At 37.3% G+C, this 27,639-nt stretch overlaps 1 long non-coding RNA gene across 1 annotated transcript in view; it reads right to left on the bottom strand.

Annotated features, from left to right (window-relative positions):
- LOC308667346 overlaps positions 1-26,952 on the bottom strand; it is a 357,520-nt gene extending 330,568 nt beyond the window's left edge. Inside the window, exon 1 of the long non-coding RNA XR_014026265.1 lies at positions 26,879-26,952. This is a non-coding gene — a long non-coding RNA (uncharacterized lncRNA). The remainder of the gene's footprint in view (positions 1-26,878) is intronic.
- Between the last annotated feature and the right edge of the window lie 687 nt (positions 26,953-27,639).

The following is a 27,639-nucleotide window of genomic DNA, read 5'->3' on the forward strand; positions in this document are numbered from 1 at the left end:
TACGGATGCAAAAAAAAAGTTGAGTAGTTCTGCTTTCTCCTTGTTGCTTATCACCTTTTTGCCACTTTCTCCCACTAGTGCAGGGGTAGGCAACCTCGGCTCTTTTATGACTCATGGACTTCAACTCCCAGAATTCCTGAGTCTGACTCAGGAATTCTGGGAGTTGAAGTCCATGAGTCATAAAAGAGCCAAGGTTGTCTACCCCTGCACTAGTGGATCAATCTTATCCTTAACTTTTTTCTTGTTTTTTAGATGTTGAAAGAAGCTTTTTGTTGTTGTTGTTTTGTTATTTTTAACTTTTGTTGCAAGCCTTAGTTCATTTTGAGCCTTAGCTTTCCTCACTCCATCTTTGCAGCCTCCGGCTATTTGCTGATATTCTGCCTTAGTTATGTGTCCCTCTTTCCACTTTTTATACTTGTCCTTTTTGTCTTTCAATTTATCAGAGTTCTTTATGTAGCCATGCTGGTTTCTTTTGAGAGCTGTCATTTTTCTTCTTCATTGGTATTGTGCTAGACTGGGCTTTTATTATCTCACTTTTCAAAATTTCCCAAGCTTCTTGAGTTGTTTTCCCCTTGAGGATTCTCATCCATGGAATCCTTCCCCAGCTCTCTAAGTTTGTTGAAAGGTAGGAACAGAGGAAACAGAGAGATTATCCCCAACTCTCTTCTTATACTCCACTGTTTCTTGTGGTTAAATGATTATCAGCTGCTAAGGGTCACTTCTGAAATCTCACTTCTAACCATCTATTTCTTCCCCTATTTTTAATAACTAGTGGTGGCATAGGATATTATGGAGATACAGTAAAAATAAAAGACCTCTTGATGCAATCCAGCTCTTATAAAGAATTCATTATTTATCTGCTTTCATCTATTTGGTTTTGCTTCTGACATGACAAATCTTTGAACCATAAACACAATTTGAGCAGAGGGTTGAACTAGATAACCTCCGAGATCCCTTCCAACATTATTATTATTATTATTATTATTATTATTATTATTATTATTATTATTATTATTATTATTATTATTATTATTATTATTATTATTATTATTATTATTATTGTTGTTGTTGTTGTTGTTGTTGGTCAATTATAACATGGGCAATAATTTGGCCTACTGCTGAAAAGATTGGTAAAATGGGAATTGAGCATGATTCCATTCACCTGTCAGTTTTGCTCCTTAATATCAACTTAAAAAAAAAACTGTAGGTATAGCAAAACTCAGCCCTTTACTTTTGCATATATTTCTACTAGCATTCATGCTTAGATTTTTTTCAGTACTTATTTAGTACGTGCTAGTCGTTTCCGACTCTAGGGGCCGGTGGTCATCTCTGTTTCAAAGCCGAAGAGCCAGCGCTTTTCTTAGGACGTCTCCGTGGTCATGTGGCCAGTATGACTAGACACCAAAGGCGCACGGAACACTGTTACCTTCCCACCGTAGTGGTCCCTATTTTTCTACTTGCATTTTTACGTGCTTTCGAACTGCTAGGTTGGCAGAAGCTGGGACGAGTAACAGGTGCTCACTCTGCTATGCAGCACTTGGGATTCGACCCGCCAAACTGCCGAACTTCTGAACGACAAGCTCAGCGTCCTAACCCACTGAGCCACTGCGTCCCTTTAAACCATGGTAGGGCATCCTATTAGTTTCATCTGATTTCTACTGTGCATTAGATTCTTCATGATAGCCATCATGTCAAGCAGACTATATATTTGCCTTGAACATGCAATTTAAATAATTACAAATAGTTTTTGTATTTATCTGTATTTTTTTAAAAAAAATACAGAACCATTGATAATATTCTGCAATGTATTGACTACCTAATATAGCTATGGGAACAAATGATTTCAGAATTAAAGGACACTTGAAAGATGGGTCATATGATTTCTTAGAAACATTTTTGTTATGAAAGTTGCTCCCAGAACTAATAAAATTAATGTAAATTTAAAGTTTCATAAATCATTTAAAGTCTACATAAATGTGTCAGCTTTACAACACAGAGAGAACTTTGCTTTCCTAGCACTATATTAACAGTTTCACTTTTTTATATGTTGCAGTTTTTGTCCCTTGGAAGCATCTGCAGGACCAGGATAGAATGTTTTCTTGCCTTAGGCAGAAAAACAAATCATAATAATATTCAAGGCTTGGCCAATCTGCTGTCTTTGGCAACTATCCAATTCTCTCTAATGGTGGAGTAGCAATGGTACTTATTTGACAACAAGGGTAAATCCATGAAGATACTCATATTCCCTGGAAAAATAAAGCTTTTGAAAAGTCCCCGATAGATGTTCAATGTGCAAGTGCCATCTTCCTTTTGTTTTAAAAGGAGCTCAGTAGTAGCACAAATTATGAGTAGAATGTTCAACTCCAGGAGCTGTGAATAATAGTGATGAAACTTCACCCAGCATTTGTGTTCTCAATAAACCCTCATATTCAGATGCATTTGTCAATGCTGCAATTTAAATTTCTAGAGCCACTTGAACAGTAGCAAATGAAGCTGCCAACAAAGACAGGAAAACAGTATTAGCACCAAAAGAAAATATAAGTAGCTGTCATACTTTAGAGAATATGAATTATTTTCAAGTATTCATTCTTAGCTGCAAGAATACTCTTTTTATAGCATGATATTATTTATTATAAGCAGCTTTGGCTCTCTTTTAGAGAATAACATATTTTCTCCTTGAATAAATAAATGTAGAAGCATCCTTACTCCTCAGTCCTAATTACTGTGCATTTCTAAGCACCATTGAATTCAATGGAACATGATGAATTTCCACCTTGATGAGGTCCTCAGCCCAATTTAATAAATTCAAGTCCCAATAATTTAAATTCCATGAGTATAAAATTCATTTTCAAGATGATTTTGAAATTGCAGATTTTAATGTATTATACATACATGTAATAAGTGGATGATGACAATTTTCAGAATTGTTTCAAAATTAAAATCCTATATATTCTTACAATAATTTTAAGTCAGATATAATAACAAGCCATCCTAAAGAAGGGATAGTAGTAGGGAAGTATTAATTTTGAGCCATGAAGGTGCTTCATTTTCCCTATCTCTGAAATTTGAAAGGGGAAGAGACTTGTTTGTAAATACCAGTATTTGTGTGTGGCCATGTGTAATTCCCAATTCTGCTGAAAAAAGTAATTCAGTTTTGCTTGATTTAATTATGTGCCTGAAGGGAACTATTTCAGCAAAACAAAATTGCAGAATGCTAGATAATGTTTACGTTTCCAGCCTTGTTTGTTTAAAACCTAATGTGTAAATACAATGAGGCTGACAAATAATGGAGGTTTTTATAATAAATATGTGAATAGCTTGGTTCTGGGTTTTGTAGATACCTCACTTTGTGATTGCCCAGTTCAACTGCTCTCTAAATATAGAGAAACCTCAGAGCAGAACCACATACATGAATTAATGCATGACCCAGGAAATTATGATATCCTATTCCTAGAAAGTTTTAATACATGAAATTAGGTCTTATCTTACATCAAAGACTGTGGTAAATAGTATAATTGAGTATAATGTGTACAGTGGAAAATGTACCACAGAATTTAGTGCAAGTTATTCACTTACAAACCCTAAGTAATAGAGTTGGAAAATCTCTATTAGTCTGGAGTAGGTGGACGGTGAAGGACAGGATCGTGTTTTCAAATGTGTATGTGTATACACACACACACACACACACACACACACACACAGAGAGAGAGAGAGAGAGAGAGAGAGAGAGAGAGAGAGAGAGAGAGAGAGAGAGAGAGAGAGAGATTCAAAATAATTGTATAATGTTTTTTATAACTTATAAGTTAGAATTGTTATTTTTTAAAAAGGAAAAATGTGTAGTTAGAAGCTACAGATAAAGCGGCAGCACCAGACAATTACAGACCAATTGCCTGCCTAACAACAACTTTTATATTGCTAACTGGTGTGGTAGCTGATGCAGTCAAACAATATCTAGTTGAAAACAAACTGTGAGCAGAAGGGAAACTGCCAAGGAACAAAAGATCAACTCCTAATTGACAAGATGATTATAAAAAATTGAAAGAGAAGGAAAACCAACTTGAATGTAGTTTGGATTAATTTTAAGAATGCATTTAATTCCCTGCCACATGCTTGTATAATCAAGTGACTAGAAAGGACAGAAGTTAATAGAAATATCAATTTAAAAAATACAGTAAGAAGCTAGAGTGAATATATTGAAATGGTGGGTGTTTCTCCCTTTTATAACTATTAACAACAAAGGAATCATGGAGTACAAACCTTCATAGAGCAGCAATGGAAGTATTGGAAGAGAAATTCAGATAGTGAAATGCTCTACAAAGACCAGAATTTTGCAGCCACTGGTTTTCTCTAAAGGCAAAAACTGTAGTTTGAAGAAGGGGATAAAAAGTATATTGACACTTTTGAACTTTGGTTGCTGTAGAAAACTCCTGAGAATACCATGGACATCCAAGAAAGCAACAAATGGTTCATAGAATAAATCAATTCAGAATTCTCAGTCAAGGCATAAATGTTAAGAGTCTCCCACTCCTTTGAGAAGACTTTTGAGAAAGGTGAAAGGAAAGAGAAGAGAATTAAGAGCAGAAAGATGGATGGACTTAACTGAAAAAGTAAATATGTATTGTTGGGAGACAGAATGGGATCACATCATCCCAGGCAAAGATGATCTATGTGGTTACTAAGTGTTGCAATTGACCTGATGGTACATAATCAAAAACTTTCCTTAAACTATAAGGAGAATTTAAGTCTTGAATTTTAGTGCAGTCAGATGTATGTGTAATCTAATTTAAATAGATGCAAACTTGTAATTCCAATTTTTCTACTGTGTTATCATGAATATTAAGAGAAAAGAGGTAAACTTTGAAGAATTGTAGGAATTGAGCAGAAAAAGAGGAACATGGGAGTGGAATCACTGGAAGGATTGTGAAAGGGAGATTCTCCAACTAGAGAATCCTCTAGAATCCTCTAGTCCTCCAACTAGAAAGTTAGTTTCTCATGCAAGAAAGAATAGCTTCAATAGCCAATATAATTTGAAGGAAGTGACATTTTCAACTTCCATGGAAGAAATTGTGAACTGAAGAGGGCTTTGCTAGAAATGGAGCCAAGAATTGCAGTGGGATAAAAAGCTAGTGAGTAGACCAGCTCTTCATATTTCATCTCCAGACAAGGAGAGGACTTGAGAGCACCCACACATGCTCCATACAATTGCTTCTTACTAAGAGACTGCAAGAGAGTGGTTAGAGCTCTGGGAGATAATATAGAACAGATATCTTTTTGTTTAAACTGTGATTGGTACCTTCAACGGGACACTGAATTTGCATACTTATTTTTCTAATCACTTTCAGAAATTGTTTGTAACTGCTTTTCAGCTATTTGGATTGACAAATTTTGTAGCACTGGGTAAGTTTCTTTTAATCCTAAAAATGTGCTGAATTTTGCAGCCTACCAATTCTGTAAGGATGCACAGTTCCATCTTTGAGAGTTGACAGACTGCCATGTATTGGATTTCTATCTTATACAATGTATCTGCAAAGAAGTTGATGTTTTCCAACTGTTCCACAACTTAATGCAAAAATTGACTTCTATAGATCCATTTGATTCTTCACCTCAGTGAAAACTGCTTCAGACAATAGTAATGTATTTGGTGTCTGAGGTTAATATGATTTCTAGCAGCTCAACCATCTTCTTTCCTATTCTGACTTATTGAAATGTTCAGAACTAATTTGGATCAATTTATGTTCATTTCTTTTCTTATATATTCCAATGTAGTAATACTTTTATGCACAAGTTTCCCAAAAGCAGTATGATAAATGCCACGGACTCCAGAAATTGATAGAAGAGTTTGTGTCATACATTGTTGAACCTTTTTCCAGTTTATGATGTTTTTTATAAATACTCGTAAATCCTTTCAATAATTTTAGCTTTCACAGTGTCACTTTTCTCTGTTTCAATTCCATTTTTAATCTTACTAGGATTATTGGATATCACAGATGCTGCTTTCCTTTAAACTTCATGTTCATGGGAAGATTTGTTCCTCTCATAGTTGGCCAGTTTACTCAAGAAGTCAATGGTGTTCTAGTTGGGTTCTTCTGGGGTGTTCATGGCCCAGCATCCTTCTGTTATGTAACTGGCAAAGGCCTATTATCATTAACAGTGGAGGCAATGTTCCACTGATTAATTGCTCTCACTGTCAGACAATTTCTCCTTAGTTCTAGATTGGATCTCAGTTTAACATGCTTGCACCCATTACTTCTTGTCTTGCCCTCTGGTGCTTTGGAGAATAAGTCAATCTCCTGTTCTTTGTGCCAGCTCCTTTAAATGCTGCAAGGTAACTATCATGTTCTCCCCCAATCCTCCTCTTCAGTAAGTTAGACATACTTAGCTTCTTCAATTGTTGCCATACAATTTAGCCTCCAGAACCTTTATCATCTTTGTTGTTCTTCTCTGCACACTTTCCAAGGTTTTTTTTTTAAAATCATGTCTAGGTTTCCATGCTTTCTTGCACTGAGAAAAAAAAGGCAGGCCAAAATCCATGGCTCTTCTTCATACTGCCACTTGTAGCAGAAATAAACAACACAACAATTTATTACTTATCAAACACTTATTTGGAGTAATCATTACTCACTTATTTCCTAATGCAACCTAAGGTGGAACCACCCATGCCGAAGTTTGGATGGGTGGCCTTTAATGGGTATTTTCAAGGACTCCTCCATGTAGACATGCATATTCAGCCCAGCTTTTTTCCTCTATCCTTTCAAATAAGAAGCGTGCAAGAGATTCAGACCAACCAGAGAAGTTATGGTCTGCTTCACAGATATGGACATTTTCAGTGACCTTCAGGAAATTTTCAGGGTATTTATGAATCAGTTTTTACAATTTCTTGGAAATATGCAAAACTTTGGAATTCTACTCTGGAAAAAAAAACCTGACGGGAGTCCAAATTCTTAGGGAAAGACCATATGCCAAGATAATTGGGAATGACTATTCAAAATTCATGCTTGTTGATAATGTAAGGATAGACTCCAACAGCTTCCTCTTCACTCTTACTGTAAGAAGTGAAACAGCATATCTTGTTGCTCGTCTCAGGCCAAGTAGTAGATCATTTTGACTTGGAGTTCCAAGCCTTTCTACATATCTTAACTCAGAGTTGCCTTCCACATGCAAGACCATTTTTGGCCATGAGCTTTTATTCAACAAAGCAACATTTTGTAACAATTTTCCTGTGTGTAAATTTTTTAGAACCTTGATGGGTCACACTTTTGCATACTCTTTGGCTGTTCTGGATCCTAAATATTCCTAAATATTTAGGAATATACCTGTATAATAACTATGTCATCATTATTTTGATTTCAGGGTTTGTTTATATTTTAACCATTAATATAAAGCTTACTAAAGAGGTATTTTCAGCAGCAAATAAAAGATGGTGCTTGAGGGATTTGTATTTCAAGCCCAAAAGAATGGGAAAATAAATATGAGCTTTGACTAGACCTGAGCACAGCAACAAAGTATGGTAACTTTGGCTGATTATTAATTTAGATAAGTACCAGGTTTAAAAAAGAATATAATCTAAGGGAAACAAGTGAACAAGACTGATCTTCACACCTAAAGGTTGTATATAATCCTTTTGTTTATCATGCTACAGCATTTTATTTAAGAATCAAAAAGCAAATATACAAGGGAAAGTTTATTTTTGTTTAGTTTTTATGCAGATTCAGAGTAACAACTGATTAAACTTTCATATGACTCTGTATTCTAGTGGAGACTGCAATTCACTTTCAGGTAAACATAGCAAAGCCAAAACACTGATTATCCTAGATGCAAATTCTACAGAGTTAGAGAAGAGGAGGAGGAGGAGGAGGAGGAAAGGAAGGAAGGAAGAAAAAGAAAGAAAGAAAGAAAGAAAGAAAGAAAGAAAGAAAGAAAGAAAGAAAGAAAGAAAGAAAGAAAGAAAGAAAGAAAGAAAGAAAGAAAGAAAGAAAGAAAGAAAGAAAGAAAGAAAGAAAGAAAGAAAGAAAGAAAGAAAGAAAGAAAGAAAGAAAGAAAGAAAGAAAGAAAGAAAGAAGAAAAGATTCAGTTGGATTTAATTTTAATTTAATTTAATTTAATTTTAATTTAATTTAATTTTAATTTAATTTAACTGTGCTAGGAAACTTTTATTATACTGTGGAAAGAATATTTGTTGATTCCTGGAAAAATGCACCATGATTGGCATGTACATATACATGTGTGTGTGTGTGTGTGTGTGTGTGTGTGTGTGTGTGTGTATACATACATAAATGAAATAATTTTTGAAATAAATCTAAGTAATTAAGAAAATTATCAAATTCTAGTGTATAGAGTAAAGAAACTTTATATATTAGCTTTGAGCATTAAAATTTTCTTTAAAATGTTCCAACCAACAAATACAATACTTTTTTTTAGCAATAGATTGTGTGAAGACAACAGTAGAATTTCTCATCTACCATTTCTTATGAATATGTGATACCAGGCCAGTGGCATTAGCAAGAAATCAGGACATGTTCAGCTTTGATTTTGAGAGACTCGTGGCATTTAAAGAAATTCTGAATTGTAAAGGAATGTTAGCTTAGACTGGAAGACTGGATCTGGAAGGTTTATAGGCAGACCTTCAGTTTCCTCAAATTCTTCATAGAGATGGCCTTGAGGAGTATCTCTAAAGGCACTCTGTTTCCTCAGAATTCTACTTATACTAATGATTCCTCTCTTCTAAGAAACCAACAGTTTTTCTTGTATAATTCATGAACTGCTGGGTTACATTTATTTATTTTCAGGGCAGCAGAACTGGATACATTTCTTTCTGTACAAAGAGTAACACGAATTTTGCATGATAATCTTGTTATATGATACCATATAAAAATTTCTAGACAAAGGTCAAGGAAATAACCCCCAATAATCCCTAATGTCCTGATTATCAAATTAGAGAATCTGCCTGTGCTCTAATAAAAGCCAGTTCCTGTTTTTCAAGATTCAGCAGTGAATAAACTGTGCTAACAGCATATAGAAAAAGGAAGAAGGAATGCTGAATTCTTTTTCATCACTTCTGGATTCTAAATTATTGGTACACCAACTTCTGTGAAGTCAAGGATGGTGATTTGTACCTATGCCCATTATCTTATCTGCTGCCAAGTAAGAGGAAAGCAAGGTGATACTGTACTGTGAAACCCTCAAATACTGTGCCAGCGCTACATGAAACTACATTGCCAAATCCTAAAATTGTAACAAAGCTTTTGCAAGTACTTGGCCTGGTTCACTGCAATCCTTAGACATGCATGATATCAGAGAGGAACACAACACTTTTAAGTATCTATATGCATTCCTAAAATTATGTGGATTTTAATAATGCCTGTACCTATAATTTATTCTTCAGAGTTCCAGGGGCTTCTGTCTTGAGAGATTATGCGTATTTTTCATAAATATTTTCAGACAACCAAATAGCATATTTTCTACAGTTCATATTAACAACTTTTTTTGGGGGGAATAGCAGACATCAGACAAGAAGCCCTGGCCCACTCCTTTAATCAATGCAGTCTATATAGAGGATATCCCCAGAACACTACTAAGGGTTAGATCAATAGTGGTCTGGTTGGTCTGTTTTCTATGCACATAAATGAGAGTTCTTGTCTTTTGGAGAATGTATTGTTATTTCTCTTTGATCTTCACAGAAGCTGCCATACTTTGAATAAGATCTGAAATGAAGTAATAGTTTAAAGGTAGAGGTTGCTTTAACAATTCAAAATATCCCTCTCAATATCTTCTGTAGCCCCCCTCCCCTTTTGTGATTTTAATCTGTGGTTAAAAATGAAGATGAATATAATAGAAGCTTGTTACTTTGTTTTCACATGCAGAGAATTTTTAAGGTTCTGCATTATAACAGGGAACCAATATCTAGGGGGTTTTCACAAAGAAGAGGGGCTCAACCTATCCTTCAATGCACCTGAAGGCAGAACAAGAAGCAATGGATGAAAATGAATCAAGGAGAGAATGAACCTAGAAATAGGGAGAAATTTCCTGACAGTTAGAACAAGTAATCAGTGGAATGGCTTGACTTCAGATGTTGTGGGTGCTCCATCACTGGAGGCTTTTATGAAGAGATTGGACAACCAATTGTCTGAAATGATATAGGGTCTCCTGCTTGAGCAGGGGTTGGACTACAAGACTTCAAAGTTCCCTTCCAACTCTTTTATTTTGTTATTCTGCTGGCAAACATTTTTTTTCGCTAATAAAGTGATAGGAGTCATTCTTTCTAAGTCCCACTCTTTTTCCCCCAGCAAGAGTCCATCGTGAATCCATCTTCACTACAGCTGACAAAATAAGGCTCAAATGATAAAACAGAAGTGGAACATGTGGACTAATTCTGATAGCTTTATGGTGAGGATTTTAAGGAACTAAAATAAATTCTGTGCCATAATTTTTCAGCCTTCTGAAATTTTGTTCTCTCACTATGAAGTCACATTACAAGTTTCTTCACAGTGACTCCCACAGGATTTAACTGAACTAATATGCCCTCAGGAGGATAGAGTGAAAAATGGGACACTCAAAAATTCCTTTCAGCTACTTCCTACTTAAAAATATGTGCAAGATCGTCACATTTCAGTGTGTTGAATAGATTATGTTATTTCACTATCTCATTATTTCATGCTATAACCACTCATAGAATTTATAGGGTGCTGGAGAAGACTCCTGCGAGTCCCTTGGACTGCAAGGCAATCAAACCGGTGAGTCCTAGAGGAGATCAACCCTGACTGCTCTTTAGAAGACCAGATCCTGAAGTTGAAACTCAAATACTTTGGCCACCTAATGAGAAGGAAGGACTCACTGGAGAAGAGCCTAATGCTGGGAAAGGTTGAGTGCAAAAGAAGAAGGGAACGACAGAGAATGAGGTGGCTGGATGGAGTCACTGAAGCAGTAGGAATGAGCTTAAATGGACTCCAGAAGATGGTAGAGGACAGGAAGGCCTGGAGGAATGTTTTCCATGGGGTCGCGATGGATCGGACACGACTTCGCAACTAACAACAACACTACTACAAAACCCCCAGAGATCTGCCACAGAACTATTTATTTAGCAAATGGCACGAACTAGCAATATATATTAACATTTTATCTGGATTACTAGAACACAATAAAATATAAATGTTTAAAAGATCTATGTTCAAATACCAATGTCTAAGCCATCTAGCCATTGAAACACAGCATCGTTTATATTTTAAAAAATCAGATTCTGGACCAGTATATGCCCTCAGGATACAGCCAGTCACAATGTGATCTATATTTTGATGTGGACCTATAGTTTTTGTTTGCTAATTGACCATTGCATATTCCTCCTGCCCCACAAACACATTCAGCCCAGGTTTGCACACAATTAGCTGTTCCATATACGTTTTTTGCCCCCTTAGAAAGAGTTCAAAATAGGCTCCTTAGGACCATATTTCAAATCCCATGTTGTATTTCAAATGCAACCCTACATCACAAGACTTAATCCAGCACTTGCATTCACATTTTTACATGTTGGACTGAAGTGTATTTATCTCATCAGGTTTATGCTTATTGTGTCTTCAACGGTTCTTCTGATAATTTTGTTTCATTTTGGGCCAAGAGAATAAATTAGAAACTGAAATTCTTATTTTTTTTTCTTAATTCAACTGTCCATGTAGGCTTTAAGTGCACAGCAAAGACACTCAAGCAATGATTTTTGGATGTCAATATTTGTTCAGATCTGATATTCCCCCGCTAAAGATTTTTTTTTAAAAAAATAGTCCTCACTCCACTTCCAGATTGCTACATACAATACTTAAGTCATATCACTGCCTCCAAACTTAGGAAAGGACTAACCCTGACATGGTTTGTGGTTGAAGAGGAAAGGCATTCCATACAAATGTATTTATTTATTTATTTATTTATTTATTTATTTATTTTATTTATTTATTTATTTATTTATTTATTTTATTACATTTATATACCGCCCTTTCCCGAAGGACTCAGGGCGGTTTACAGGGTGATTAAAAACAAAAATACAAAAGTTAAAAACAATTTAAAAAATATATCCGTCCCTGAACAAATAAAACCCCAGTTAAAATTAAAATTAAAATTAAAATTCTCAGCCTGGGCCAGAGAGCTCGAAGAGCCAGGTCTTCAGGTCCCGGTGGAATGAACGGAGGTCGGGGGCAGTCCTAAGCTCCACTGGCAGCTGGTTCCAAAGGGCAGGCGCACCCACTGAGAAGGCCCTATCCCTGGGTGTTGTCCGCCAGCAATCTCTTACCAGTGGCACCCTGAGAAGACCCTCCCTGTGGGAGTGCACTGGACGAAGGGAGCTTGATATACCATGCCCATGCAGACAAACAGCCACTGGAACTGTCAGAGATGTAATATAGTGTTCATTATACGGACATCTTTCATAAGTTGATCCAGTTCTCCAGTCACTCTGATCAGTTTCTTTTTTTTTTTTTTTACAATTCTGGCTTTCAGTCTCCAGTGATTCTATTTTTTTTTAAGTATGGACAAATTTGGTCATGTAATATATGTAAAACAGTTTGATCAAGATGTGTTATTAATCAATTAATATTAGTCCTATGTACACAATGTGTTTATGCTTAGAGAAATGTATATAATAAAGATCTCTCTCTCTCTCTCTCTCTCTCTCTCTCTCTCTCTCTCTCTCTCTCTCTCTCTCTCTCTCTCTCTCTCTGTGTGTGTGTGTGTGTGTGTGTGTGTGTGTGTGTCCCTATGAGAATTTTACCCCAAAACCTTTCTTCCTTGAAAACATAATTCAGAAACATTTTTTCTTATCAAGTTGAAAATGAATATTAAAAAGCAGAACTATCCAGCACACCACTCATTAAATTTGAATCAAGGAAAACCTCTCCTTTGGACTTATCTTCATAGCCTACTCATTGTGATATCAAAATGCTTTACTGTTTTGGAAAAGATATTTTCATGATATGAAAACCTTTAGTTTATCCACAGCCAATGGTAAGACAGCCTAAAGCCATTTTAAATCATTACAGTGTGTAATTAATGTAGTCCTTCTGACATAAACCTCACTAGGCTGGCTACCTTGGAAGCAGAACAAGGGGTTGTTCAACTTCAATTGTTCCCATGAACTTGTTGTAGAAATGATTCCTCCTTGCGATCATTGACCCTGTGCCTCCATTGACATTTGACTTTCACTGTAAGAGAGTTTGGGTACCTAGTCCTTTACTTTTTACAATGCATTATTGTCCCAGATTATAGAGATCTGTCAGCCATAAGTCACACTATTTTGGTGTATATTTAGGACGGTCTATCTGTCTGTATTTTTAAGTCTATGCCTCTATATGTGCTGGGATATTATAAAGTAAAGAAAGGATGTGAGAAGTACACATGCAAATATGGGGTGTGGGGTGAGAGTGATAAGATGCTTTGTCTAACCAAAAAAGATTTGCAGGGGAAATTGGTTTTACAGTCAAGAAAGAAAAATGATCCACAGGCAGAACAGACCTGAGATCTCTCTGGTATGGCCTTCTCTGCTTTGCATATCAAATCAGTTCTGATTTCCCACACAAATCAAATCAAAATAGTACTTACATATATTTATAATGACTGTAATCCACCTTATGCAAGTCTGTGACTGTAATAAATATTTGATTTGATTTATATATCAAATAAGTTCTGATCTCTCGTACAGTCTCTCTTTTTTGCCTGTCATATGTAAGGTGGGAAGTTAATATCATACAATTAAATTTGCATTTCCATCATGGGGGGAAATGATCAAATTAGTGCTAAGTTATCTATAATTGAAATGTATCAGTCTCATAAAGGGGGAAAAACCCTCAAAATTAAGCAAAAAAATTCTGCTTCATTTCAATGTGCTACATTTTATCAAACTACTTTTTTGTTTTACTCGTCTTAACTTTCTTTGTCTTTTTTCCTTACTTTCCTAAAAAGGTAAAGGTAAAGGTTCCCCCGCACATGTGTGCTAGTCGTTTCCAACTCTAGGGGCCGGTGCTCATCTCTGTTTCAAAGCCGAAGAGCCAGTGCTTGTCTGAGGATGTCTCCATGGTCATGTGGCCGGCATGACTAGACACCAAAGGCGCATGGAACGCTGTTACCTTCCCACCGTAGTGGTCCCTATTTTTCTACTTGCATTTTTACGTGCTTTCGAACTGCTAGGTTGGCAGAAGCTGGGACGAGTAACAGGCACTCACTCTGTTACGCGGCACCCGGGATTCGACCCGCCAAACTGCCAACCATCTGATCGACAATATATTTATATATTGCATATGCATAGGGATGACGAGCACAAATATGAAATATCAGTTAACAGTCACTTGGAAAGCTGTACCTGGAGAGGTTTAATATCAAAATAAGCCATTTTTCCAACCCCAGTATTCTTCTAAGCCTGTAACTTTTTTTTCCTATCTCTGAATGGGTCATCATACTTGAGTTTGGGTTCACTCCGTCTAAATAAATCACTTTCTCCAAGATTTATAAATTCTTAACTAAGTCTGTATAAAAAGCTTACATAAGCATTTCTTACTGAGGCTTAAGATATTCATTTACAAAATGGAAGGAACAAAAGAAGGTTGTTCATTAATATCCATTCCAATGATATTACAGAAACACCAAGGGTATAATTTAGTCTTGCTCTCAAGGATTGTGATGAAAATGGACATGTGCTTTTTGCATATATGGAGGCTTTAACATGTGATTTAGACTGCCGGTTTCTTGTACAGGTAGTCCTTGACATGTTGTCAACGCTGCTAATGTCGGATGTTTTTGCTTTGACAAGAGATGGAGATGCAGCCATTTTCTTCTTATGTTTTACTCTTAGAGTTAGAATTATATGGTGCTGGAGGGAAGAATGGGCACTAGAGTTTAGCTAGACATAACAATACTGAACCTAGTGTGAGAACCAAGGTTATTGAAATAAGAGATGATACGACTTGGTGGGCTGGAGAATTGGAGAAACTTGTATTTCAAACTAATTGGAGAATGTGATTTATGACTGCTAATTGGAGGAGGGAATTATGCTCTGATACTTTGTGCTCAGGGGAGGGGAACTCAGTTTTTGGCTTCAGCTATGTTAGTGCCAATGCTATGCTACTCAAATAAAGATTATTTAAGGTAAAAAATGCCTCAATGTTCTTTGAAGAGTTTCATCTGTCGGAACCATGGCATTAGTGGCCATTAAAATTTACAACAGCACTGAAAACAGTGACTCTTGACTGTTTTTCACACGTACGACTGTTGCAGCATCCCCATGGTCACATGATCAAAATTGGCAAGTGAGTCATATTTATGATGATTGCAGTGTCCCGGGGTCATGTGATCAACTTTTGCAACCTTCTGACAAGCAAAGTCAATGGGGAAGCCAGATTCACTTAACAAGTGTGTTACTTAACTTTACAACTGCAGTGATTCAGTTAACAACTGTGGGAAGAAAAGTCGTAGAGTAGAGCAAAACTCACTTAACAAATGTCTCACTTTGCAACAGAAATTTTGGGCTCAATTGTGGTCATAGGTTGAGGACTACCTGTACTGCTGGTTGAAATTAAGGCCATATCCTCAGTCAAACCAAAACACTATGCAAACATGTGCTGTTAAATGCTGTCCCCTCATAAACTCACTCAGGGAGTCTAGGCATTGAACAGACCAGGAATGTTGCCTTCATTCATGAGACCCAGAAGTGTTCAGCCTCAGCTGTTCACACTCAGCCATCAAGTGCTTTCAAAGTATTAACACATCCAAATCACAGTGAAAAGTTTAAAAATGGCATGTCAAACTTAGTACAAGGATGTGTGTATTTCATTATTTAGATGTACAATATTGATCCGCAACAAAATCAGGAATGCTTCATAAGCAGTAGATGTAAAAAACACTACTTATGTGAATTGACAGCTCTCTAGTTAGGAAAATAGATAGATAGATAGATAGATAGATAGAGAGAGAGAGAGAGAGAGAGAGAGAGAGAGAGAGAGAGAGAGAGAGAGAGAGAGAGAGAGAGAGAGAGACAGACAGACAGACAGACAGACAGACAGACAGACAGACAGACAGACAGACAGAATAGAAAATTCCACTGGGCTTCACCTTAGCTAACCCCCCCAAAATGTGCAAAAACATCTGTCAATAACTTACAATTATGTATTCCATTCGTTGAAGTGCTTACTGTACAACTTCAAATATTTATGCACATACCATTTTTGTTTATTTTTCAAGGTTTTTTTTAAACCTTTGTCCACCTCCCATATAATTATTTTACCTTGTCACCACCATAAAAGGAATAAAAACATGTTTCTGGAAGAAATGCTTCATTTTAAGCATACATTTGAAAAATTAGCCTTTTGGGAAGGGGCAAACACAGTACTGGTTCACATAAATATATTTACATTGAAATACACATTTTAAAATACACATTGATATTTTCCTTTAAGCTTTCTCCCTATCCTCATATGGAAAAATGGAAAATTCAGAGAAATTTGATTTCCCCTATAAGCAATTCGACTGTGATTATATTCATATCATAAGACCCAATTCACATAGTGCTCAAGGTGCTGGCTTTGGAGCAGAGAGCCCAGGTTCTAGGTTTTTTTAGACACCAAAACTGAAGCTGGCTGGTTGACTTTGTGTCAGTTGCTCTCTCAGAGACTTCGAATAGTGTTTGTTTGTTTTTAAACTAGATTATATGTCAAGCACAGGAAATCAGGAGTCAATCTGAGTTGAAGAAATACAGGTTTGCAATAATGGTGAATATGTAATCTCCCCATCACAAGAGCCATCTCAAGACCTTCATTTGACATACCCACAGCCACACCTGACCTATCACAAGACTTACTGACCACACGAAGCCCTTATAAACAGAACACTGACACTGACATCCCCTAAACTCTGCTGAAGATGTTACCTAGCCTGGTCACAAAACATTTGGAAACCAATCCACAAGTTCAGAGAATGAACTTTCACCCTCAGAATACAGGTTTATTACATGCTAACACTCTCTACAACAATATGAACTACTAATGGTAGATAAGAGTCAATGGAATTCAAGGTGGGTTGAACTTAGAAATCTTGTGGCTACAAAGGAACTGAAGACATGCTTGACCTTTCCCTGGTCATCTCCTACATCATGGTTTATAGAGTCAGGTATGTGATATGGTAAGCTATGAACATTGAATGAATGAATGAATGAATGAATGAATGAATGAATGAATGAATGAATGAATCAATCAATCAATCAATCAATCAATCAAGCAAGCAAGCAAGCAAAATTGATTTATGGTCCAAAGACCAAGACCAAATACAATAAAATATCAGAATACAACAATATAAAAAGAAATTGTGAGAAAATCTTAAAACAAGGAGCAGCTAATAATTAATAGCATGAAGGGGAAAACAGACAATTTCTAACAGCTATAGCTAAACCCTGGATGACTGCAGAGGTACGAACACTTCTGAGAGCCTGGGATTCTGCCTTTAAGGCAGGGGACAGGGACACATACAGAGAGGCCAGAGCAAATCTCAGAAGTGGCATTAGGATGGCAAAACAACAATATAAACATAAGGTGGAGAACCACTTAGCAGACAACAATCCGAAGCAAGTGTGGCAGGGACTGCAGCACCTAACCAACCACAAGGGCAATACAAGGAACATGGTTAATACTGATGTCTCATTGGCAGAGGAGCTGAATATCTTCTTGCTCGCTACGTGGTGAAAATACCAGACCCCGTAGCCTCTGCTGGCCAGCCTTCTGATTCTCAGCCACTCACCCTATGTGAACATCAAGTGAAAGCTGTACTGAAGGCTGTGAATCCCAGCAAAGCTGCAGGCCCAGATGAGGCTGGGGATAGTGGTTAAGAACTGTGCTGACCAATTACCAGGGGTCCTGACAAGGATCTTTAACATCTCCTTGCAAACAGCCTGTGTACCATCATGCTTGAAAGCAGCTACCATTGTCCCAGTCCCAAAGAAAACAGCAGTTGAGTGCCTAAATGACTACAAACCTGTTGCATTAATGTCTGTAGTGATGAAATGCTTCAAAAGACTGGTTCTCCAACATCTTAGGACATGCCACCCACCGGACTTTGACAAACATCAATTTGCCTACAGGGGGAACAGGTCGACAGATGATGCCATAGCTACTGCTCTACACTCTGTAGCAAGCCATCTAGAGAAACCTGGAGGCTCTGTCAGGATGCTTTTCATTGATTACATCTCGGCTTTCAACACCATTTTGACGAGCATCCTTATTGAAAAGCTGACTGACTTGAATTTTTCCCCCTCCATCTACTATTGGATTAAAGACTTTCTTATGGACCAGCTACAAACAGTGAGGGCCGGGTCTGTTTTATCCACCCCCCTGAAGCTTTGCACCAGCTCGCCACAGGGCTGTGTGCTTAGCCCCTACCTGTACTCTTTATACACATAAAATTGTGTATCGTCCGACCTATCTACTGAGATAATTAAGTTTGCAGATGATACCACCATAGTGGGTCTTATTACAGGTGGAGATGAAACAGCATACGGGGGGAGATACAAAAACTACGCACCTGAATATCAGCAAGACAAAAGAGATGGTGCTAGACTTCCAGAGGAAAAGAGAGGACCCACTTTACACAGTGAGGGAGCTGTGTGGAAAGAGTTTCCTCCTTTAAATTCCTGGGAGTCCACCTCTGTGAAGTTCTTACCTGGAAAGTTAATACAACCCAGGTGGCCAGAAAGGCCCAACAGATACTCCACTTCCTCAGGGTCTTGCAGAAGAACAGGGTAGAACAACGGCTAATGACCTTCTTTTACCGGTCTACTATAGAGAACATCCTCTTGCACTGTATTGTGGTTTGGTATGCTGGCCTGACAGCTGCAAATAGGAAAGTATTACAGAGGGTGGTGAGCACAGCACAAGACATCGTGGGCTGTCCCCTGACACCACTGGATGACATCACCAGGGCTCGCTGCCTTGGAAGAGTGAGAAAAATTCTCAGGGATGACTCACACCCTGGTCAGTATCTCTTTACTCTCTTACCATCGGGTAGGAGATACAGGAGTATAGCCAGCTGTACCAACAGGCTGAAGAATAGCTTCTATCCATGGGCTGTCAGGTTCTTGAACGGGAAATAATTTTATAATTTTATGTATGATTGACTTACGAGGCCGGTGTGTTGTGAAATTAGCTCACATGGTGTAACAAGATGGTGGGTTTGTTGTCACTGTGAGTTGTGGGGGGGCACGAAGGGAGGCTCAGCCCATCTCAATGTATACATGGTTGTACTTTGACAATAAAGGTTCATTCCATTCTATTGATACTTAGCTACTGCTAAGCTTGTAAGCCGCCCTGAGTCTTCGGAGAAGGGCAGGATATAAATGGAATTAAAATAAATAAAAAAATAAAAAAATAAGAATGTTGCAACCTTCTTAGAGGTTTCTGAAGACTTTTCAGCCAGGAGGAGGGTAGCAGCCTCCAGCTCATAAATAAATAAATAAATAAATAAATAAATAAATAAATAAATAAATAAATAAATAAATAAATAAATAAATAAACCTTTATTGTCAAAGTACAACATGTGTACATTGAGATTAGCTGAGCCTCCCCCCGTGCTCTCTCCCCCCAACACACAGTGACAACAAACCCTCCATCCCACCACACTATGTTAACCAACTACACCACACACCGGCCTCCCAAGTCAATTCTGCATAAGATTATGTCCCATTTAAAAGCCTAACAGCCCACGGATAAAAGCTATTTTTCAGCCTGTTGGTACGGCTGGCTATATTCCTATATCTCCTACCAGATGGTAGGAGAGTAAAGAGATACCGTCCAGGGTGTGAGTCATCCCTGAGAATCTTCCTCACTCTTCAAAGGCAACGAGCCCTGGCGATGTCATCCAGTGGTGTCAGGGAACAGCCCACAATGTCTTGTGCTGTGCTCACTACCCTCTGTAATACTTTCCTGTCCGCGGCTGTCAGACCAGCATACCAAACCACAATACCATACGAGAGGACGCTCTCTATAGTAGACTGGTAAAATAGGGTCATTAGCTGTTGTTCTACCCTGTTCTTCCGCAAGACCCTAAGAAAGTGAAGCCTCTGTTGGGCCTTTCTAGCCACCTGAGTTGTGTTAACTTTCCAGGTCAGATCTTCACAGAGGTAGACTCCCAAAAATTTAAAGGAGGAAACTCTCTCTACACAGTTCTCTCCGATGTAAAGTGGGGCAGGTTCCTCCTTTTTTCTCCGGAAGTCAAACACCATCTCTTTCATCTTGCCGATGTTTAGGTGCAAGTTGTTGTTACTACACCATATGGATAGTTTTTGTACCTCCGCCCTATATGCTGTCTCATCCCCACCTGTAATAAGACCCACCACAGTTGTATCATCTGCGAACTTGATTATCGCAGTGGATGGGTCAGATGATACACAATCATAAGTGTATGAAGAGTACAGGTAGGGGCTAAGCACACAGCCCTGTGGCGTGCCGGTGCAAAGCTTCAGGGGGGTGGACAAAGAAGAGCCGACCCTCACTGTTTGTAACCGATCCCTAAGAAAGTCTTGAATCCAATCGCAGATGGCGGGGGAGAATTTCAAGTCAGTCAGCTTCTCGATGAGAATGCTCGGCAAAATGGTGTTGAAAGCCGAGCTGTAGTCAACAAAAAGCATCCTGACATAACTTCCAGGCTTCTTGAGATGACTTGCTACAATCTGAATTATTAACAATTGAAAATATTAAATCTGATCACCACTGGGTGTCAAGTGGAGTTTTTAATAGAACATGGGAGACAAATTATTATCACCATCTGGAGCAGACATGTCAAACTCATGACATCATGTGATGTCACACAACGTATCGGGACGATTTTGCCATTGCCGGCAATGGGGTGAGCATGGTTTCCGTATGACACATCCAGCCCACAGGCCAGCAGTTTGACACCCCTAATCTGGAGGAAGAGAAATAAGAAACATTAGCAGGATTTTAAAGGAAAAAGACAAATAAGGGGAAAAATAAGAGAAGCGTGAACAAGCTTTCTTACTTTTGTGAAAAGCTTTCAGAATCTAATAATTAGAGTTTTATTCCAATGCTATACCACGGATTTCTTATTAATTTTCTCCTCTTACTTTAATTCACATTGACAGAAAGGAATTGATTCTGTCTGTAAAATTGCACTGATTAGATTTGTGCTTTTGAATTGTTTCAACATCAAAAACTGATTCATTATATGCATTAGAATCAATATAGGAAAAGTAGATGTATTCATGTGAAAAATTCTGAATAAAATTCTAAATAAGAAATGTGCCACTTGAAATATAGAATTAACATGGAGTTTGATTCCAAAAGTAGCTTCACTTTAGAGATTTAATCAAATTGCCTTTGTATCTAAATGTCATTAATTAAAATTGAATAGTAATAACAATGTCAAATCCAATCTAAATATTTGGGTGACTATGTGGCCAACCACAATAATATGAACTCAAGGATTCAAACAGAAGAAAAAATCAAGGCTTTGCACAGGAGATCATAAAATCATGAATCACATAATTAATAGAGGTAATGAAATTGCTCAGACTGACTATAAACTATGTCATGGCAAAACAACCACTGCTATACATTGGCATGTGTGTAAAAACTATAATTTTCAAATTTCCCAAATGTGGTAGGACCATAAAATTAAGACAGGTGTTGAAAATGGAATTTTCAAATACACACTGATCACCATTTAGAAGAGCAGAGATATTTCTACAGATCTAATTACCCCAGGAAAAGTAATTTTTGTAGATATAACAATACCTGCGGTCAGCAGAATGGAGGAAAGAATTAGAGAAAGGAAGAAAGACTGTGTGAGAGAGAATTTTAAAATTTGAAATATTTAGATTATAGAAATGATATTACAAAGCCATCACTTTCTACTGCACATTAGCTGGATTAAGTATTTGTTATATCAATTGCAAAAAAAAAACAACACAACACTTTGTTTGGCATATCTTATATCTTACATCTTATTAGGTTCCTAACTGGGACTTGAATTTCTAAAGACCACCAATCAAAAATGTGATTGCTTCTGTTTGTTCTTATCTGAGTACAATAAACAAATAAAAGTAGAGTAAATAAGTACAGTACATAATTACAGTCATAAACATTTGGGCTGGACCAGTTATTTGATACACTAATTTTGGGGGGAGTTCTATATGTTGCCTTTTTATTATTTCTGTCAACCACAAAGCCACAAGCTAACAAATGGGAGGGGGGGAGATCACGCCTTTGGTTCCAGGATTGTAGGTTGTTGTAAATGAGGCTTGCCAGTGAAGACCATCCAGAAGTTACACTTTATAAATGCAGCACCATGGCCAGTAATGGATCCTTCTTGTTACCATTACATTCAATGCTATTAAACTTGCAGATGCAATTCAAGATGATAGTTGCTATTTATAAAGTTCTCAATAATGTAGGTCCTGGATGCCTGTAGGACCTTTAAATCCACCAATTTCTGCCTATGTAGCATGTTCCTGGAGAGTGGGTATGGTCCTGGTTCCTCTATTCAATGTTTGTGTGTTTGTGTGTGTGATTATATTTTTGGGATCACGTTTTTGTGATCAAGGATACATGCCTTCTCTACAGTATCATGCCCCCTGTTGGCTATAACCAATTTAAATAAAATAATAATATAAATGGATAACATCAGGTGGGACAAGTTAAAAATGTGATTAACAAAGAATACATGCAAAGAGTACAAAATTGTTAAAGATAAAATTGAACAGCAGAAACACCATCAAAGTCATCAATGCCTGAGCCATAGCACATCATATACTTCTTATTAACTGGACACAAATTGAACTGGACAATTTGGACCAAAAAGAAAAAAAAGAAAACACTCATGGCTAACTCAGTATGCATTACAGCCCTATAGGGATATTGATTGATTATACTTGTCTCACAGAAACGAGGCAGAAGTTTACTTCAGGTGAAAGAAAATGTTGAAAAAGAACAGCATGCTTTGGTGACTATATACGTGAATCTGAAGGCTTGATTTTGGCTGCTCAAGAACAAGCTATTTGAACTAATGTAGTCTAGGCCAGAATTGGGGAAAATGATTATTTATTTCTACCCCTGCTGTTATTATTTTCACAAATAACTCAAGGCAGCAGACATATGCAACACATCTTCCTCCTACTATGTTCCCCACAAGCACAACCCTATCAGGTATATTGGACTGAGAGAAAGTGACTGGCCCAAAGTCACCAAAATCATCAAATGATTTGAAGTGAAGACTGTGCAAGGAAGTAGAAGAGACAGTAGATTATATGTACTCACTTCATTCAAGAAGATTGCACAAACTGATTATAAACAATGACATAACCTAGTCACAAAAAATGGTTCACTAGAAATTATCATCTATTAGTAAAGAAAAAAATGGTGGGAATATATACAGTAGTTGGAAAAGGTTAAAATTTTGTGGTATTTCTGAATACAAACTTATAAAGTGTCAGCTCATAAAACACCAGATTTAATGGTGACTGAAAAAAACAAAAACAAAAGTGTGGATAATTGATGTGGCAATGTCAGGGCAGATTAGAATAGAATTGGTGATCACAAAGTATCAAGAGCTGAAAACTGAAATTGAAAGATTACAGCATAAACCAGCCGTGGTGGTTCCAGTGGTTATCTGCACACTGGGTACCATACCAAAAAAATTGCATGACATTTAGAAAATCCATGCATTGACAAAATTTCCATCTGTCAATTACAAAAAGTCACACTGCTTTGATCTGCACATATACTGATACATTATGACATCCTTGGTTCTAGGGAAGAACCAGCATAAACAACTGTCAGTGTGATTTTACATTGTTGAGTATATAATAATAATAACAACAAATAATCACTCTGTAACTGTTTTACAGAATTGAGTACATAGCACATCTATCAGAAATTCATTTCATCTTCATTTCTTTCAACATCTTTAAGATTTCAGAAACACGGTTTTACAGCCAAAAGAATCACACAGTGCCCTCATTAAATATGTATGACAATGATTTTGTTCCCTATACAAAATTTAATTATAAAGCCTTTTAATCAAGGTAATTCTGTTAATTAAAATTGATAAAGTTAAGGTAATTTAAAAATCTTGCTAAAGTTTAAGAAAGTAACCAAGGACAATTAGTTGGGCAAACTTGAAACTTTTCTCCTGAGACACACCTTCCCTACACATTGTCCTGTAGCCAAGCATGAAGGCAATGGCATGGAGTCTGATTCTTTGTATTACACAGGTTTTTGGTATTTTTCTATAAATATCTAGTCATTTGGACACATTGTTAGGCATACTATATTGTTTAGGGCAGCCAGCTATAGACCATATAAGGCCGTGGTAGCGAACCTATGGCATGAGTGCCACTGGTGACACGCAGAGCCCTCTCTGTGGGCACATGAGCCATCGCCCCAGTCCTAGGCCTTCAGCTGGGTTTTATAAAACCTTTTCACTTTAGGCCTCTGCCGCCATGTGCAAAAAAAAAAAAGTTCAATCAATCATTGTCAACTTCTCATGTGAAAAAAAAAAAGATCTTGCAAAGTTGGAATTGATTCATTGAACATTTTAGTCCCACCCAGTCTGCCGTTACCACCACAGCCACACCGACCCAATGGGCAATGCTGACCCAATGGACCATGCCAATCCAATGGGCCACTCCCACCCAATGGGCTATGCCCATGCAATGGGCCATGCCCACCCGGCACATGATGATACATAAGTGGATTTTGGGTTGCAGTTTGGCCACTTGGTCTCTAAAAGGTTCGCGATCACTGATATAAGGTATTCTGTCTAGTTTAGCTGGGTAGAAAGATCCTGGTTTACTTCTCTTTGAGAATGAAAACCATATTGGGGCCATGTAACTTTGTAAGTCACAAAAGGGGTTAAGCTTTAGGGGAATCTAGAGCTCCTTGGGTTCATCTGTATTTCCAGAAATTTTATTGTGATCCTTTATGGTTGTCCATTAACCTTCCATTTTCTTTGCATTCACACATTCCTGTCTGATATATTGCTTTGGAATAGATTCTTAACAACAATAAAAATATACATGAATGGACAAAGAAACAAATGAATAAATGATGTTGCAACAACTATCAATTTACTATTCAAACCTGCTGTGGGTAGCAATTGCAAACTCCACCTTAGAACATCCAACATTTTAATTGTTACACTTTTTGTGGTTACCATCCTTTTTTTCAGAAAAATCCAATAATCAGGATGAAATTGGCCACTGATATAGAAGTTAAGCACCCTACCAAAAATTTCAGCTGTGCTGAAGTTACCTGTGGACATTACAGTTCATAGTGTCTTCAGAACCAAGCAAAGCTTGCCATTCAATATTTAAATGATTCAGTGTTTTTTTCTTTTGTTATTCTTCTATGGAGAAGTCAAATAGACTAATAGAGAAGAATTCTATATCTGTCTCCTAGCTGTGGGAAGAAATTCATTTTGAGGGCCAAAAGTCACTTTTGGAATAGCATGCTGTGACTATACTCTGAATGGTAATTAGTGGGATCGGGACAAGTTTTTTAACTTTGGTTTTTAATTTCATTTATACTCATATTTATCTGAATACCAATATATAAAGCGTATTCCACCCCATTAGTATTTCCATCATATACTTGTGTTGGAAGTTTAAAAAAAATCCCTATGGCAACTCCCTTTTTAGCCAGGTCACACATCAACCTCAACCACCTCTGATCTATGGCAACCCCAAATAAAAATACAAAGAAATTGCTTAAATCTTTTCCACCCTCATTGACACTTGGGCTGCAATTGACTGAGTGCATATCTCCAGGAGGTCAGCCGGCATCAGAAAACAACCATAAAATGGAATCACCTCAAGATAAGAGAAATCTTTTGTCATAATGCTGCACTCTGACACTGGACCTCTCATAAAATTCCACACCTAAGAAATGATCAACACATCTGAGATCAACACATCAAACTAAGCAAAGAACAACCTTTTTCTCCAGGCTTCACAGGTACCCAGGACAGAAACTTCCCAATCTACACACCTGACATACTTCACAAAGTCATTATTACTATAGATATTACCACTTTCAGCATTCTAATTTTGTAGCTTATGTTTGATTGTTATACTCCACTTTATGCTGTTGAATAAAACTGTCTCCCTCTTCAAGCAAATGCCTAGTGTGCTTATTTGTGACTCCTTTGAAATTTGAACTGGGACTTTTCCCCCCAACACCTGCTAATTTTCCCTTCTGCCCCATGAAAAAGTTGGAGCCTTCACACGACTACAACTACTTACAGGAATCTGGTTTAAAACTCATGTTTGTTCATCTCAACCTTAGGTGATGGAGTCACATTGATACAAGCTTTGCTGGACATAATAGTATCATTGAAAATAAAAGATGGAGCTCAAATTAACACTCAGTCCTTCATTTGAGCATTTTGTAAAAGTTGTCTGCTGAGGCAACAGTCAGATAAAAGAAACTGATAGTGGTATAAAAACTCCATTTGGCAAGACTGAATGTACTGTGACATCTGCCTGTTTCCAGAAATTATATGAGATCCATGTCATCGGTCAGTCTTTCTATCCAAATTTCATTCTCATTCTCTGGTAGATGAGAGATAGCTTGGAAAGGCAGCTTCATTGTGCCAAACCTCATTGGACTTAGAAATCAGAGGAGAAGTATGAAGGGGTCCCACAAAAAATAGCATGGTTGTGTATATGAATAGACATAAATATATAATGTGTTCTGGATTTCATTTATGTTTTCAAATCTAAGTTAATAATATAAATCAGGGGTGTCAAACTGCCAGTCCACGGGCTGGATGAGTCACATGGAAGCCATGCCCACCCCACTGCTGGCAATGGCAAAACAGTTCTGATACATCACACGATGTCACATGACGTCACGAGTTTGACATTTATTTTATTTATTTATTTATTTAGTTACATTTATATACCGCCCTATTCCCTGAGGACTCAGGGCGGTTTACAGGAAATTAAAAAATCCACCATACAAAAGTTAAAAAACCAAATTAAAAAATATTAAATTGACCCTGTATACTTAAAACCCCAATTAAAAATTTCTCCTCAGCCTGGGCCTGAGAGCTCAAAGAGCCAGGTCTTCAGGCTGATATAAAGAAATAAACTTGTCTTCAAAGGAATGAAATTTTCTGCTTATTCTGCTGTTATTTTTTACTGCATGGATTTCAGGGGCAAACAGCCAAACCAATTCTTTAAAAGCCTTCTGAACAAACAATTAGACAATGGTGTCCAATCCCTACTTGAAAACCTTCAGTGTCAGGTGCAAAAAAATCAAGACCATTCATAAGATTACAGCACAGAAGACTCATTCAAGTCTATACAAAGAATTTGAATAACTAAAATTCATCACTAAATTAGCCCCAGATAAGGGCCAACAGAATTGAGAAGGGGTTGGACTAGGAGCATTTGTGGGAATGCATGGACTCTAAACTGATAATGCACTTAATTTTATCCCCCTGATTCTATAACAGTGATGGAGCACCCACAACTTCAGGAGGCAAGCTGTTTCACTGATTAATTGTTTTCACTGTCAGGAAATTTCTCCTTAATTCTAGGTTGGTTCTCTTTTTGGAGAGATTCTCTTTGGAGAATCTGTGTACCCCTTTTCTCTATGACACCCCTATGCT

Source organism: Vipera berus (assembly GCF_964194415.1).
Source record: "Vipera berus genome assembly, chromosome: 4".
Lineage (NCBI taxonomy): Eukaryota > Metazoa > Chordata > Lepidosauria > Squamata > Viperidae > Vipera > Vipera berus.